Source organism: Ornithodoros turicata, chromosome 2 (assembly GCF_037126465.1).
Source record: "Ornithodoros turicata isolate Travis chromosome 2, ASM3712646v1, whole genome shotgun sequence".
In the NCBI taxonomy this organism is placed as follows: domain Eukaryota; kingdom Metazoa; phylum Arthropoda; class Arachnida; order Ixodida; family Argasidae; genus Ornithodoros; species Ornithodoros turicata.
In genome coordinates this window covers 32,942,780-32,957,339 of record NC_088202.1, presented here as the reverse complement: position 1 = coordinate 32,957,339, position 14,560 = coordinate 32,942,780, and positions in this window count along the sequence as shown.

Genomic DNA, 14,560 nt, shown 5'->3' with positions numbered 1-14,560 from the left:
AAGAGCCAGAGCAATTTACGTTCGCGCAGCATCGCGACAAGACAATAATGGTACAGGAGCTTATCAAGGGCTAGACAATGACTAGATTGTAATGTCCATAATATCACACAAATATTGTTGAGCTTCTAGAAATAATATTGAAATATTAAACTCCAGTTACTTATGTTCCATGATGAGGCTGACTCTGTAAGTCCTCAAACGCAAAATATCAAGTTAAAATAATTTACCAACAAATTTCAATAGATATTGACCACCAAAAAAGCTGTATAATGTACTACACTTTGGTAGAATGCCTGCATGCATAATGCTTTCTAACTGACATACAGAAAGGAATCGACTAGATAGTAAATTTTATGACGTTCATAACACCGCAGTTCAATATTTGTCACCTGAACACTGTTATGCTCAGCTGACAACTATTTGATTAATGTAAATTAGTCCTATGAACAAATGACACCAGGCAATCCTTACGGGTCATTCATTCGCCAAATGATCCAAACGTCCTGCTTGCACACCTGCGAACTCAACCGAACCGACGAACTCAAAATTCGGGAGACTGCCCGCAGAGCGACCGCGGAAGATGGGGGGGGGGGGGGGGGGGCATTAATCTTGGGCGTTCGAAATAGTACAGCAACTGTATTGCAATTTCTCTACGTCATACGTAGCCACTAATGGCGGAGCTGTGAGGCGCTATCGTTGTTCCATCAACCGCAATTGCGATGACGCATCATTTCAGGACATTGCATTTCGCTCAGTCGCACCCATTTTGAACGGTGATGGCAGTGGTCTTCGTCTTTCCACACCTGTAGCCCTTCGCTCTGCCACGTTTGGGGGACATCTTCTGGAATAGCGATCATGCGTGGTAGCTTCCGCTCTGCGGCTGGTTTTGCTCAACCAGAAAACCTGTGAATGTGAAAAGGCACATGGCACGTTTGAGGAACACGTACAGATATTTCTTCTGCTTGGAGAGCGCGGTCGGAGCAGACGAAACTACTGTACCAGAGTGGGCTGACGATAGGACGATAGCACGTCTCTTCGAGACACACTGACTCAACGAAGCACGATATCTGCCGCCACCTCCAGTCATGGATGGTCATGCCGCGAAATGCGTGTTACGGGCTGTCTAATTCTTGAGGAATACGTTCGCGCAGCTCTTAAAGGAAAACTTGAGAAGCAAAGCCCAAGTCCCCAATTTTTTGGGAGAGTCGGCAGGTATGTGCCCAAAACCCCTCAGTTCTTTTTAGAAAACGATGCCATAGATAATCCGTCCTACCAATAAGCATATGCAAAAGAGTTTATATATATATAAAATATATTTAACTACTCTTCAGTTTCGGGGGGGGGGGGGGTCCAAATTTACACAAAAGATAAACCATATTACAAAGGAAGAAGCCGAGAGGGCGGACTTGCCCAAATACAAATATGTGCAGACGTCGTTACTGCAGAGAGATTCCATATTTTTTAGTTAAACTTCGGCAAATGCATATTGGTAGACCGAAGTTTTTTTTTCTTTATAAAGAACTGAGCGGGGTGGGGTGGGGGGGGGAGGACCTTTGCATCATTCGGCGTAAAATTACCCTTATGTAAACATCAGTCTGCAATTGCTACCTAAATGCGCAGTGACGTTGAAACAGCAAGGTTCCGATTCATTCGTTTGCACTGCGCCTCTTGTGATTTCTTCACATTAGTAGCAGTATCAAAACAGCCTCAAGTCACACTACTGTTATTTACATGGCTTTCATAAGCGTGAGCATTCACCATCGAGATGGGGATCCCTTACAAGAAATCACACGAAACAGTAACCAAATACAACACAAACTTGACTCAGCACTTACATGTCTTTCAAAGCGTACCCTTGATCATCAACACACACGCCGTAATCAACAAAGCTTAAACTCATGGTGCACGTATCCGAAATGTCCGACCAACGAATAACGATGACAAAACGTTTTCGTCAAGCAGTCAGCTCTTCGGCGATGGTTTCTGTCCTTTCGTAGACTTTGGGACTGGTGATTTCCCATCCAATTCGCCTTTCTTGATCCATCGCTGGCGAGAATGAGTTTCAGTACCAGCGATGACGGGATCACTCTGGTTTGCACTTCGCAAAATAAACTTCGAGAATAAACTCCTCAAAATAAATAACGAAAAAATTCACGGTGTAAAGATAACGCCGTAAAAACCAACTTTTGCGATATAAACGCTCCAGATTCAAGCTTTGAAAATAAATCGTCTCTGATTGGTCGACAGGAACGGCAGCCCCAGACCAGCGAAGGCTTTTGGCTCCCCCGTCCGAAAACAGTTCCACGCTGGGTGTGGTTCTTTGCGTTGGGCTGGGGAGGAGAGTACCGACCCTGAGCGAATCGCTTGCTGTGTTTTTCGCCGGCTATCAGGATTCTGGTTGGTTGGTTGGTTTGTAAAATAACAAAGGGAGGTTGAATTCGCGCGATTCTGTTGACATTGCAATTAGTGCTTTGTTCTGCTGCCCGCCTGTCAGATTTGAGTACGTCCTGCTTCGAATTCGTGTCCTAAGTCACAAGATCAGTTCTCGGCGTTGGCTCTAGCTATGGTGGACACCTGTCATATTGTGAACATAGTCGCAGACATATTTTATCGTCATGGCACGGCACATTGCCATTCTCCTACAGGACTGCCTTGGTTTTGAAATCAGAGAGTTGAAAAATGACGATCGACGAAAAGCCAGATACCGGCAGCTTGTGGATGTGTTGTGTTTGTCCGTCTGTGTGTGTTCCAGCCTCAGAACCGTAGAGTCGTGAAATCGGAACCTGCCTGTATATTTTCCTGCGTGTTGTTTTCTTTGGGAGTCTGCGTACCAATAAATCGAAAGGCCTTTCTGCAAATACGTTGCATACTAATGTCAGGAAACTGTTTGTTTGCAAGCAAAAACTATTTTCCTTCTGATGAACAAGTTAAGTTAGCAGAGGTGCCTTCATTTTCTGTGACCGGCAGACGGTCGACGTGTAACGCAATAAGATTCTAAATTCAGGAACATCCACATTGATTCACGCACCTTCCTAGGCAACGATTTGACATGCAAAAGCTGCAAGATATGTATCTAGATAGACATACTACTTCAAGCACTCTGTTCTCACTGGTCTTTGAATAGCCTGGAACCTAAGAATGACATTTTCAAGGTCTCAAAAACCATGAAATTTTCTCACAGCCCTTGAAAAAATGTCTGTATATTTTTTACACAATAGGAACAATCCGGGGTAGGTGGTTTAAGTTCATGATGACGAATGAGGAATGTGGGCTACCCTGAGCAAGTGTTGCTGTCAACTGCGGAGGTCCTCTTGAGGGAGTTCAGTAATCATCAGCCACCCGCTAGGGCAGACCGCTAAGTTGTAGGCCAGTAGCCACCCCGTATATCCACAGGGTATCTCACAATTTGAAAGAAGTGGCTACGAGATGTGGAGTGAATGTTGTCTTTACTGCTCCGTTGAAATTGCAGTCTCTATGCGCAAGAATAAATGCACCAAAAAGGCCTATAGAATATGTAATGCGAAACATCGACAGCCATTCGTGGATTGCAAGTTTGATATCGTCTACCGCATACCGCTTCAGTGTGGCAGATGCTATGTTGGTCAATCATGTAGATGCCTTAACATTAGGCTTAAGGAACATGCCTCTTCACTTGGAAGAACCCCATGCGGTCACTTGAGCGTCCATTGCCGTGATTGTAAGTGTATGCCTCTTTTCAATCAGACCGAGGTGCTGGCAGCTCATAAAGATCAGTTGGTGCGGGAGATAATGGAGGCATTTCTTATTGCCACGTGTAAAGACAAATGTGTCAGCTCCCCTTCTGTCACGTTGGCAGATGTGGAAATAGATTTTCTACGCATGGATAAGATGTTGAGTGCTATCTCCCAGCCGGCAGCATAAACCTTTGTCCTCTCTGCACATTTTTAGGTGATAGTCAGTGACCTAGATATTAGCGTTTAAGATGCCGTGTCCCTTGAGTAAACTTCAGTTGAGAGTCTGCAGTTGTCCTGTCTACTTCTACCCTGCCCTTGTCTCCTTTTGCTATTCGTCATCATGTGTATATTTTTTATTCTCGCGGACTTACACTGCAAATTCTGCTTATCTGATGTCGGAACTGTGTCTCCAAACCAAGAGCAATAAGTAACTGATATCACAAGTGCGAGAAATGAAGGGCATCCTCCGTTGCATTAATTTGCCTTCCTTTCTCTCCTATGATCTTCACATTGAGAAATCCTCAAGTATGTTTATTTACAGATCAGTATAAGCACCCACGCCAAGAAGAGGTTTAAAATTTACGGTACCAGCTACTTCATTGTATGCAACGGTACCCTTGCACCTATTTTGAAGCTTATAAATATTGTACTGAAATATGAAATGGCTATGAAACTTGCATCCTGCGCGACATTACATTAAATATGCGTGTTGCAGTTCTGCAGCGTTGTTTCTCCTTCACGTTGAAGTGAAAGGGCAAAAAGAACGCTCCAAGACTTACCATCACATAGCCATTATTTTGGGGCCATGTCGTCGTGCTAAATGGTCTCGAGCGTGCTTTTCAGCGGCACACAAGGAAACCGATGTTGCATTTGCACCGAGCTTCTACCTCCATTAATTAAACGAAACCTAATTAATGCATTGACTTGGGATGTAGAACATATCGCCAGCCCTTATAATTGCGAAAAAATGATTTCTCGAAAAATAAAAAAATCAGTCCATGGACGGGCTATATGCACTTGCGCCTATTATAAACTAATCAATGGTTGCTGAAAATATTGCTATTTGTCTGTTATGTGAAGTTTGGCCTACATTTTTTTTTTGTTCAGCTATGCCAGTGTGAGCTCCTACCCCAGTCTAGCCAATTCCTCCTCTTTGTCCTCCATGCGTTACCTACATGTTACATTACAAGGAAGCTAACTGGTACTACCAAACCCAAACAGGTGACTTAACATTAACACAGTCACATAGCAGATCATAATAAATCAGCAGCGGATCATAATACAGTCGACCCCCGTTTATCCGGACGGTGCCGTTCCCGGCGAAATCGTCCGGATACCGGGGCATGCATCCGGATAAATGAAACGACCGAATAGAAACGTCCTACAGAGCAAGGTTTAATTAAACCACAGAAATCTCGCCAATGACAGCTGTTACATAGTAGTGTAGGCACTCGATTCCTGCAAACTTTTGCTCAGTGCATAGAGTTGAGCCACGCTGTTGCGCTGCTCGAAGAATGTCAGTGCGGACTCAAAGTGTCAATGTCGGAGCCTTGTTTCTCACTGGCGTCATCGGCACCGTCTTGCTGCACATCATCGGAGGCAACAGCAGCAATCACACCGTCATCAGTCATAGCTGCACACGCGTCATCATCCTTATCAACGTCAACGTAGTCAGAAACCGCAGCATCATCGACGGCAGTCGCAGTGAGCCTCTGCATCAGGGGTCGCAGCTCAGCTAGGGGAATGTAGAACCGGGGAATGTAGAACCTCTAGAACCGGACAGTTGCTCCAGATATTTCCAAATGACTCGACTGGTCAACGTGACCCAACGCACACAAACAGAAAAGGGGGTCATCGTGTACGGTTGTCTCCCCTACGGAGGAATGTAGGTCCCTGACGTGTGACGGGAATAACCCCAACACAGCGAAAAGGGTGACGAAGCGGGGTCAGCGTCTCCTCTTACCCACGGTAGTCCGGATAACTGAAGCTGGATTACAAGAATTTTCGACTTTCGTTTTCTGGAATTCTTGTCCGAGTCCGGAAGCTGAAGTCCGGATAAACGAGAACAAAATACATGGAGGAAAATCCGTTCCCGTGCCTTTTGTCCGGATACTGCGGGATCCGGATAAATGAAGTCCGGATAAACGGGGGTCGACTGTAAATGGTTTACAAAAGCTGTTATGTCACATTCTGACGTGATCTGAGAAAATGGTCAGCTGACTCAGTAACCAACGAGATTTGGCCGAGGCAGACCACACTTAGGGACGACACAAACATGCAAGCCTCATACGCCCGGAAATCAACGAATCAGCGCCTCTTTTCCCTGAGTTGTTGCATTCGTTGACTCAGTAAGATCTACAGAAGACACTCGCACAGAGCAGGATGCAAATACGGTGATGATAGTTTTTCCCGTTCAAGAAAACATATGCCAGCAGATTTTGAACATGCTATAGGAGAGGGTCTGTCCCTGAAATGATGTGATGTGTTCACGTTTCAGACGACTTGAGGTATGCGAAAACAATCATAAATGTTGACGAAGATGTCAGCGAGCGCAACTAATCTGTAGAACTGGGCAGAACAGTAGAATCCAAAATTTGTTCAAAGTGTGCTATAGCGTCATACACATGGAATGTGAATGAGCTGACGAAACTTTTTTCTTGTGTAAGAACAAATACACCTGTAGGTTTTCAAAATGGAAAAGCAAAGTGTCGATTTTCACAGGAGACAGCCACAAAGGCATAATTTTTTTACTTCCTAGACAACCTCAACTGACAAACAAACTGCAACACAGTATGGTGACGAAAAAATATTTTTCTTGTTGAAAGAAAAATACACCTGTATATTATCAATATGTTGTAGGAGAGGATATGTTACACAAGTAGGGCACTATTTCTTTTACTTTCTAGACGACCTATATGTGAAAATACTATCTGAAAAAAGTCATTTCTCGCAGGTGGTTGATATTCTGGAACGCTTGGTTAAAGAATGAATATAAATCAGCTTTGTTATGTTATCAGATATTTTTATGTGAAGCTAATCTCCATACAACAGTCCACAGGCATAAATAACCTGTGTGCTAATTTGCCGGAAATTTATTATAAGCTTGACTCGAAATATGCTCCGTTCTTGAGTTCTCACCACGTCACCAGATTTGTTCTCGATCTATGTGCCCGCAGGGGAGTAGACCCACGCTTCCCTACCCTTCTAACACCAGGCAAGGAAAGCGCAGAAATGACGTATATGTAGATGTCAGAAGGAAGCTCGTAACGAACAACTTTTTCATGTTTCGGCACAGTTTAACGTGCCCCCATTGTTCAAGAAAACGAAATGACGATAAAAAAGTTTACATTCGATATACGCATCATCCAAAAATGCACAAAATGTCTTTCAGTGATATTTAAGAGAGTCAAGCTACGCCTCCGGCTGGTTTTGGCCAGCATGGCCCAGATTGGCAGTTACACAAGCAAACGTATGTTAACTGTGAAAAGATGAAGGAAACAAATTATTGTAAAATGCCTCACTATTAGCATTCTCTGTCAAGCTTCCTTAATTTACTACTTTTCATAGCTCACGTCTGTGACAGGTGTTCTTTATTATCCTCAAATGGTTCTCCTGCCAAAATCCGCGGGAATGACCGTCGTCACACTAACAAGTTTCAACTGTATACCAAGTAATAACACAAACATGAGCTTACTTTTATGCAACCATGATGTGATTTACAATGTTGAATTGCAGGCTTAAGTGAAAAATCGTTACTGATGGCAACTTAACATGTGATGCCAGTGTCTTTCACCCCACCTCATGTTGTTCCATGAGCAGTTAGCATCATAATCAACGAGTTTGCAAGTGTGCACTTATGAAGGCTAATTTCATGTGTGCCGATGAACATACAGCAGTGTACGTGTAAAAATATACAATATAAGCAACGTACGTATTAAAATATAATTCGTGGCTGTGGAGCAGTCCATACCGCAAGTGAACTAGGGTGCTCAGGGTGAACTCAGTATGCCATGTGAACTAGGGGAATACCGTTTAGTTAGGCGTGCAATGCTCGGTAATTTGGCTAGTATTTTTGTATAGTTCAGGCCTTTAACAATGAAGTAGCTGATATTCACACAGGAGGGATAATTTGAGCTCTAAGCGCCTCAGAAAGGCAAGGAGCGTAGAGTAGTTTGCCTACTAAGCATAAAGCGTAATACAGTGAAACTCCTTTATAGCGAACACATTTTTAACGAAAATACCACTACAGCGAATTTTTTTGCGGTCCCGCTGGAGCCCTATAGGTCCAATAATGGATAACCTTTTTAACGAAAATACCTTTACTGCAATTTTGTTTTGCTGTCCCCTGAGTTTCGTTGTAAAGGAGTTTGACTGTATTAGTTAACAGCAAGTAAAATATGTCTGTAGAAGGTGGTGCGTTCAGAAACATCTTCTGGGTCTTCTGTCTTGCCTCTGATTTCTAGCAGGCCCCTGCCACGTGTCCTTGTAATGACAAGCCACTTGAATGGAATAGGAATAGCACCTCGGTGTTGAATGTGTGAAGTAGAGCCCTCCACGGGCCCGGGCCCCCGACCCGGCCCGCGGGCCGAGCCGGGCTTGTTATTGGCTGTGTGCTCCGGGCCGGGCCGAGCCCTGGCCGACAAAATACGCTAGCACCGCGGGCCGGGCCGGGCCCGGGCCGACAAATATGTTTCCGAGAGTCAGGCCCGGCTGTGCCACGCATCTAATTCCACACAATGGAGGTGCATTAGTTCATACCATCATGCGCTTGCGTCATTCCTGCGCATATTTTGCAAAGACAAGCAAGGGATACTGCATTAGGCATATGATTCGACCCTCTAGAACATTTTGAAAGCCACTTTACATTGCTCGTCACTCCTCACGTATTTCACAATCACTTGGCAAAGCTTGGTGAGAGGGGTATGGACTGGGAGAAGGAGTTTGTCGACAGCATCCTCTATACCTCCGCAAAATCTTGACAGTGTAACGATAACGCCCATGCCCGCGTACGTTCTGGATTTAATTTGGTCTAGTGCTGTTATGGTGTTAAACCGCCATCACTTGTATGTTTGTCTTCTGTCCTTATAAATTTACTGATAAATTTCTTTGATAACCCCCAGAAACGTGTACGTCGCGGCTGGAAATACTATGCCGGGATCTACTCGACGGGTCACCGGGCCGGGCCGGGCTCTGTTTGCTTAGATTCCGGGCCGGCGCGGGCTCTAGTCACTGGGTCACCGGGCCGGGCCGGGTCGGGCCGCATAAAAATATGAAGGTCCGGGCAGGGGTCGGGGCGGGCCATTTTTCGATGCGCCCGGACCGGGTCGGGCCAGGAAAAGTCGGCCAGTGCAGTGCTCTAGTGTGAGGTTACAATATTCGACAACATACCTATTGTCATCGGTTAAATAGAGCACGATACTGTAACGACGACGAGGGCGCCCGGCCCTTGCCACCACGCGCTACCATTCCCATTGGACCATTATCATCCTGCTCATTAAACGGATCCATCATCGCAAGCCCTTTCACTATCACCACCACCCGGGGGAGATCCATCATCGTGACACTGCGCTGCCTTACGCTATAATGCACCTCAGAAGAATACCAGCACTTCTGTTCTTTACATTTATTTCAACTTGTTATTTAGAGGACGTTGAGACCATGCAAAGCATACATTTCCTCATTCTCACATTGCGCTGCAAGCGGCGGGTACTATAACCCAAAAGGAATTTAATGAGAGAGAACTTGTCACCAAGATTAGTGTGGGAGCATCGTAAAGGAAAAATAATTCTAAGCCATAACGGAAAACAACTATTTAATGGTACAGTATATCAGATAAAAGTTATTCATGTAACATTGAAGAAGTAACCGTGCACAGAAATAATTCAACAGTGAAGCTGGCTGCAGTACACTACAATATGTCACATATAACAATACATAGTATGCCTCAGTGTTTCCCAAACCGTGGGTCAGGACCCCCAGAGGCCGCTATAGCCCATGCGGGGTTACACCACTTTGGGAAAACGGGAAGCAGATGAAGTGGACGCAATATGCGACTAAACCAAAGACACTATCTCTCTACAACTGCAATATTTTAAAGTAGTTTTACAAAAATGCAAGTTTAGTTCAGCGCACAATCACTCGGGAACCAAGCTAACGTGCAGCAGTGGTTTCAATCAAGTCTGTCGCATTATTCCTCACTGTATCATGACGAGACCCCCGGAGTTACAGCATACGTCACCTAGTAGTCGCACTGTAGTATAACATTTATGTTACTGTATATGCGTCAGGTCAGAGTTCACGCTTCCCAAACAAGCGCGCACAAGGTACACACATGCACAGGCGGAGAAAGACATCAGCTGTCAGACACATAGCCATCACTAAAGCTATACCCATGTTTGTTGATGCGCCCCAAACCCACAGGAAGACTGCTGGAGCTCTCCCCCTCGCATTACATACCTGTACCCTGGACTACAAACAATTTGGTGTTCGCTCCGCACAATGAGAACAACGAGAACACGAGAACAGCTGATTTCATCGGCGAGGCCATGCAAGCCGAGAAAGACAGTTCAACGTTCAACTGACCGGCAAGTTTAGCTGAGTTTGAACGTGGCGCTAGTGTTGGGCGCAACAACTACCAGAAAGAATCGACCTCGATCACCTCAGGTAGCTCAACCGCTCAGCATGCTGACACTTGTACAGCGTAGAGTCTATAAATAGCTGGTATAAAAGCAGCGGTTCTATTTCACGTTGTGCAGCAAAGGAGAAGACTAGTTGAAGTAGCATTTGTGTACTTAGTATTGGAAGCACTGCCTATTACTGCACTCAGCGTCGACTATAGCGTTGACCGTGCTGATACAGGTAGAACAATGTGAGAGCTGCTGAGCCTTCAGCCTAAGAATATTTTTGGCGCCAGTGTATCTCAACGTTTACGTGCTAAAGAATCAGACCTGAGAACACTCTTCCAAAGTTTATATACTGCATCATGGCAGCTCTCTATGTTCCGGAAACATAGGGTTTCTGAGCCAAGGCAATAGTTGCGAGCGCAGTTAACATACAGAAGTATATGCGGATCCTGTACCGTGAAGACCCCCCCCCCCAAAAAAAAAAAATTTCACCCTCCCTTCAGGAAAAATTCTGGCGGCGCCCATGTTCTGATGGCAGCCTTTTGTGAAGGAAAAAGCGAACTCAGACATCAAAGGTTCTTCGGTTACGTAGTCCGCCATAAAAAAAAAGAAAAAGAGAGAGGGAAAGAAAAGGGCACGCGGAATTTTGCACGTAGCTGGACCAGGACCCAGGTTGCTTCTTGAGTTCTGAAGACTTCGGCTAGTACGGTGCATCGTAAATGTATTGTTTTGAAGTGATTTACGCGTATGCCAGAGCAGGAAAACACCATCTGCAAGATTTTTTCATATTCTAAATTGCATGATTCACTAACATTTAAAGGAGCAGTCTAAGACCGAGAAAAAAAAAAGTTTTTGATCGTGATGGAATGTCCGATCACTAAATAACGTTTTCAGGCAAGAAATATGAGCGTAGCAGAAAAATATCGCGCGCAGCAGTCGATTGATTCTCACGAGTGCGGAGAGCTCTCTCCTACTCCCGTGGAAGACACGTGAGAAATGACGGGCACCTCCGTCACGACGTGACGTTGTACGTTGCGTCTACTCCTAGGGCTCGCAAGTGACCTCGGCTGCGATCAGACACCGACAATGGACCTTTTTCACATACGCGTCGTATCCTAGCAGCTCTCCAAGGAACCATGTCATGCGCGCGTCAAAACAAATCCACGTGGACAGCACAAAGGACCAAAACCGGTCCAGAGTGGGGCCGACAAGGTCGCGCCATTCGTGCGGTCTCCCCACTGATTCCCACTTCTGTCATTATCTGCCGTTAAAGTCCCTCGATCGCAATCGAGGGACTTTATCTGCCGTCCCCATAGTGCGCCATCTAGTGAAGACGGAGATCATCCTCTCCGGCGCCTCAAGGTCATACGCATGCGCATAGGCCATTGTGAAAAAGGTCAATTGTTAAGGTGACGGCGGGCTCCTTTCGTGCGCGTTGTTCTGCCGAGGGACGCATGCGCATCAGAAACGGCTACCTTTCTTTTTCTTTCCTTTTTTTATTTTTTTTACAGAACATGGCGTCGGAAACATTGGTCATCTGATCAGTCTGCCGCCAGTCGATTCTTTTCGGTTGCACGGTGAATACACGCAGTGCAACGAAATCGGGAACTCACGTGTGGATTGAGGTCAGCACTCCTCCAAAAGGGAATGGGGACGTGCAGTGCGAGTGGAAGTTGCGATCGTTGAGCTAGTTCAATAAGTTGCAAACAGAAAGAACGCACTTTGTTTGTCTTGTTTTCCAGGAACGAATACGAGGTCCTGTTGCATCGCTTCGCGAAGAGCACGAACCGCCACACTGCGTATCGCCTCATGTGAGACGCTGGCACTTTTCGTTAGTTGGAGACGTGTATAATAAACAAAAACAATGACTGTAAGACACACGATCGCGTTACCATTATGAGCGCAATGTTTTATTGTTCGTTTGCACCTCTGTTTTATGCCTCAAACATAAACAAACAGAACATAATGAACCGCTGTCAACAAGGAGCATGCCGTGTCCGAAGCAGACGAATTTTCCGTAGCGAATGAGAGCACGTTTAACGTTTGACGTCACAGTCAATGGGGAGTGGCTTGTGGCTGGAGCGCGCGAGCCTCCTGCCACGGAAGCGATTTTATAAATCGAATTGCGCTGGAACAAAACATTGTTCAGCCGAAATATTTTACGAGAATGGTTTTTACACACTGCTTGACAAATTAAAAACGGTTTTCAGCCATTCAAATTTCCTTTCCATGCTCCTTTAAGTTTTTTAATGAAGCTCTTTTTCTTTTTTTTCGAGAAACAGGAAGAGCAGAATTGCTGGCAATCTTTTTTTATGTTCATTTTAAATATGAAATGAATCCTACATATCTGCACGCTTCAAATTATTATCCACAGAGGTAACATTTGCTGGAGTTTGAGGAACAAACAAGCTCAAGCAAATGTTACCTCTTTTTATAGTGCACCATTTCAAGTTTGCCATTACGGAGACACCTCGCTTGCACTATTCTAATTTCCTGATTATCTGCAAGGGCGTCGGAAGTCCTTCACGGCAGGGGGGCAAGTCCTAACCTAACCCAACCTAACCTGACCTAACGTGGAGGAGAGCACTACGGTGCATGGAGTTCTAGATTGAGAAGTGAGGCATATACAAAAATATGAGCCAAGAAGTGACTCGTCCGGGTAGTCCGATGACGGTGGAGGTTGTAATGCAGGTAGGGATCCATTTCGCGTTCTTGATAACGTTGGGGCGAAAAAGTTGGCATTACTGTAGCAGAAATTGAAATACTTGTTGATGGTGTCATTAAAGGCGGTAAGACAAATTTATAGAAGAAAGCGAGAGGTATCAGGCTTCTTTATTTTTTATTTTTGTTATCGTCAAAAGTACAATGATTTCGTCTGCAAATGGTCATTATTGCTGCACTATACAGGCTCTTTCGATTATTCTAGTCATGGCTCAGGCAAAAATAGCCAGATGTGCCCCACGAGTGATCAAACGTACCAGCGAACTCCTTGCCCCAGGATAAGAGCTTCCACCAAATGCTTCCCTGCGTTGACCAAAAACAAGGCAGTGTCATTTGCTGGAGAGCAAATCTGTGTTTTCTTGTATCGTCTACAAGGCTACTGTGTGGCGTGTCACTGCTCTCCGCGTAGGAGGCACGCACATGCAGTATCAAGTAGAATACTTGGAGATAGTAGCTAATTTCGTCTTCTACTGTTTAAACCGGTGTTCATTTTCATTCTGCAGTAACAGAGCTGAAAGGGAATCTGTCTCGTATCAGGGAATCTTATCTCGTGGCGGGACCCTCGGCCGAAAGTTCAGGGGAAGGGGTACGTTGAACTGTCATTGGCAGCTCGCATATGGCCGCGCCCATATGAATTCAGCTGTTCTCGTTGTGTGGAGCGTATACCAAATTGTTTGCAGTTCAGGGTACAGGTACCTAATGCGAGGGGAGAGCTTCGGCAGTCTTCCTGTTGGTTCGTAGGTGCATCAACGGAGATAGGCATAGCTTTCGTGATGGCTGTGTGCGCTTCCGCGACACAACGTCCCGTTCGCAGCAGTGTTCTTTCATAAGATAGGTGTCGTTGGATCGCCGAACTGTTCAACTTGCGAAACTGTGAAGAACGGAGCACGTGCTGGTCCCCTGCCGACGCTACGACTCTAGTCGGCGATCACTGAAGAACGCCCTCGCGAAACTTGACAACCGACCATTTCGTGTTGAGAAGGTACTGGGAGTTGGCCAAGGCAGCACCCGCAACCTGCGCTGTGTGCACTGATGTCCTACCTCAAGGACGTACCTACTGTATAATCTTTTAACTCATTCAGTGCTTCCACACGTCAATCATCCTGGAACAGCTGGTCGCACCAGTGCGACCTACGTTTTCATTTTTTCTTTCTATTTCTATTCTATTCTAGAGTCGTTTGCAGTGTTGAATGATTGATGTAGGCCATGACAACCACAGATCAATTTTGCAGAGTATGCACTGATGTATTTTGCGAACAAGAAGAACCTCAATATATTCCCTCGTAATTTTGGTCCGACAATAATTAATCGAGTTGAGGGTGTCGGGTATTTAGGTGTGTACCTCTCTTCTGATTTCTTGTTCCCCTTTCCTTTCGAAAGGCGGCAGGTCGCTAATTTTGAGCCAGTCCTTTCGTTACGGCAAAGGACTGCCTATCGATAGGTGAGTAGGATGCTATCTTTCGCTGTCAACTTCGTCGTCGTCGCTCTTTCAAGATGGCGGCT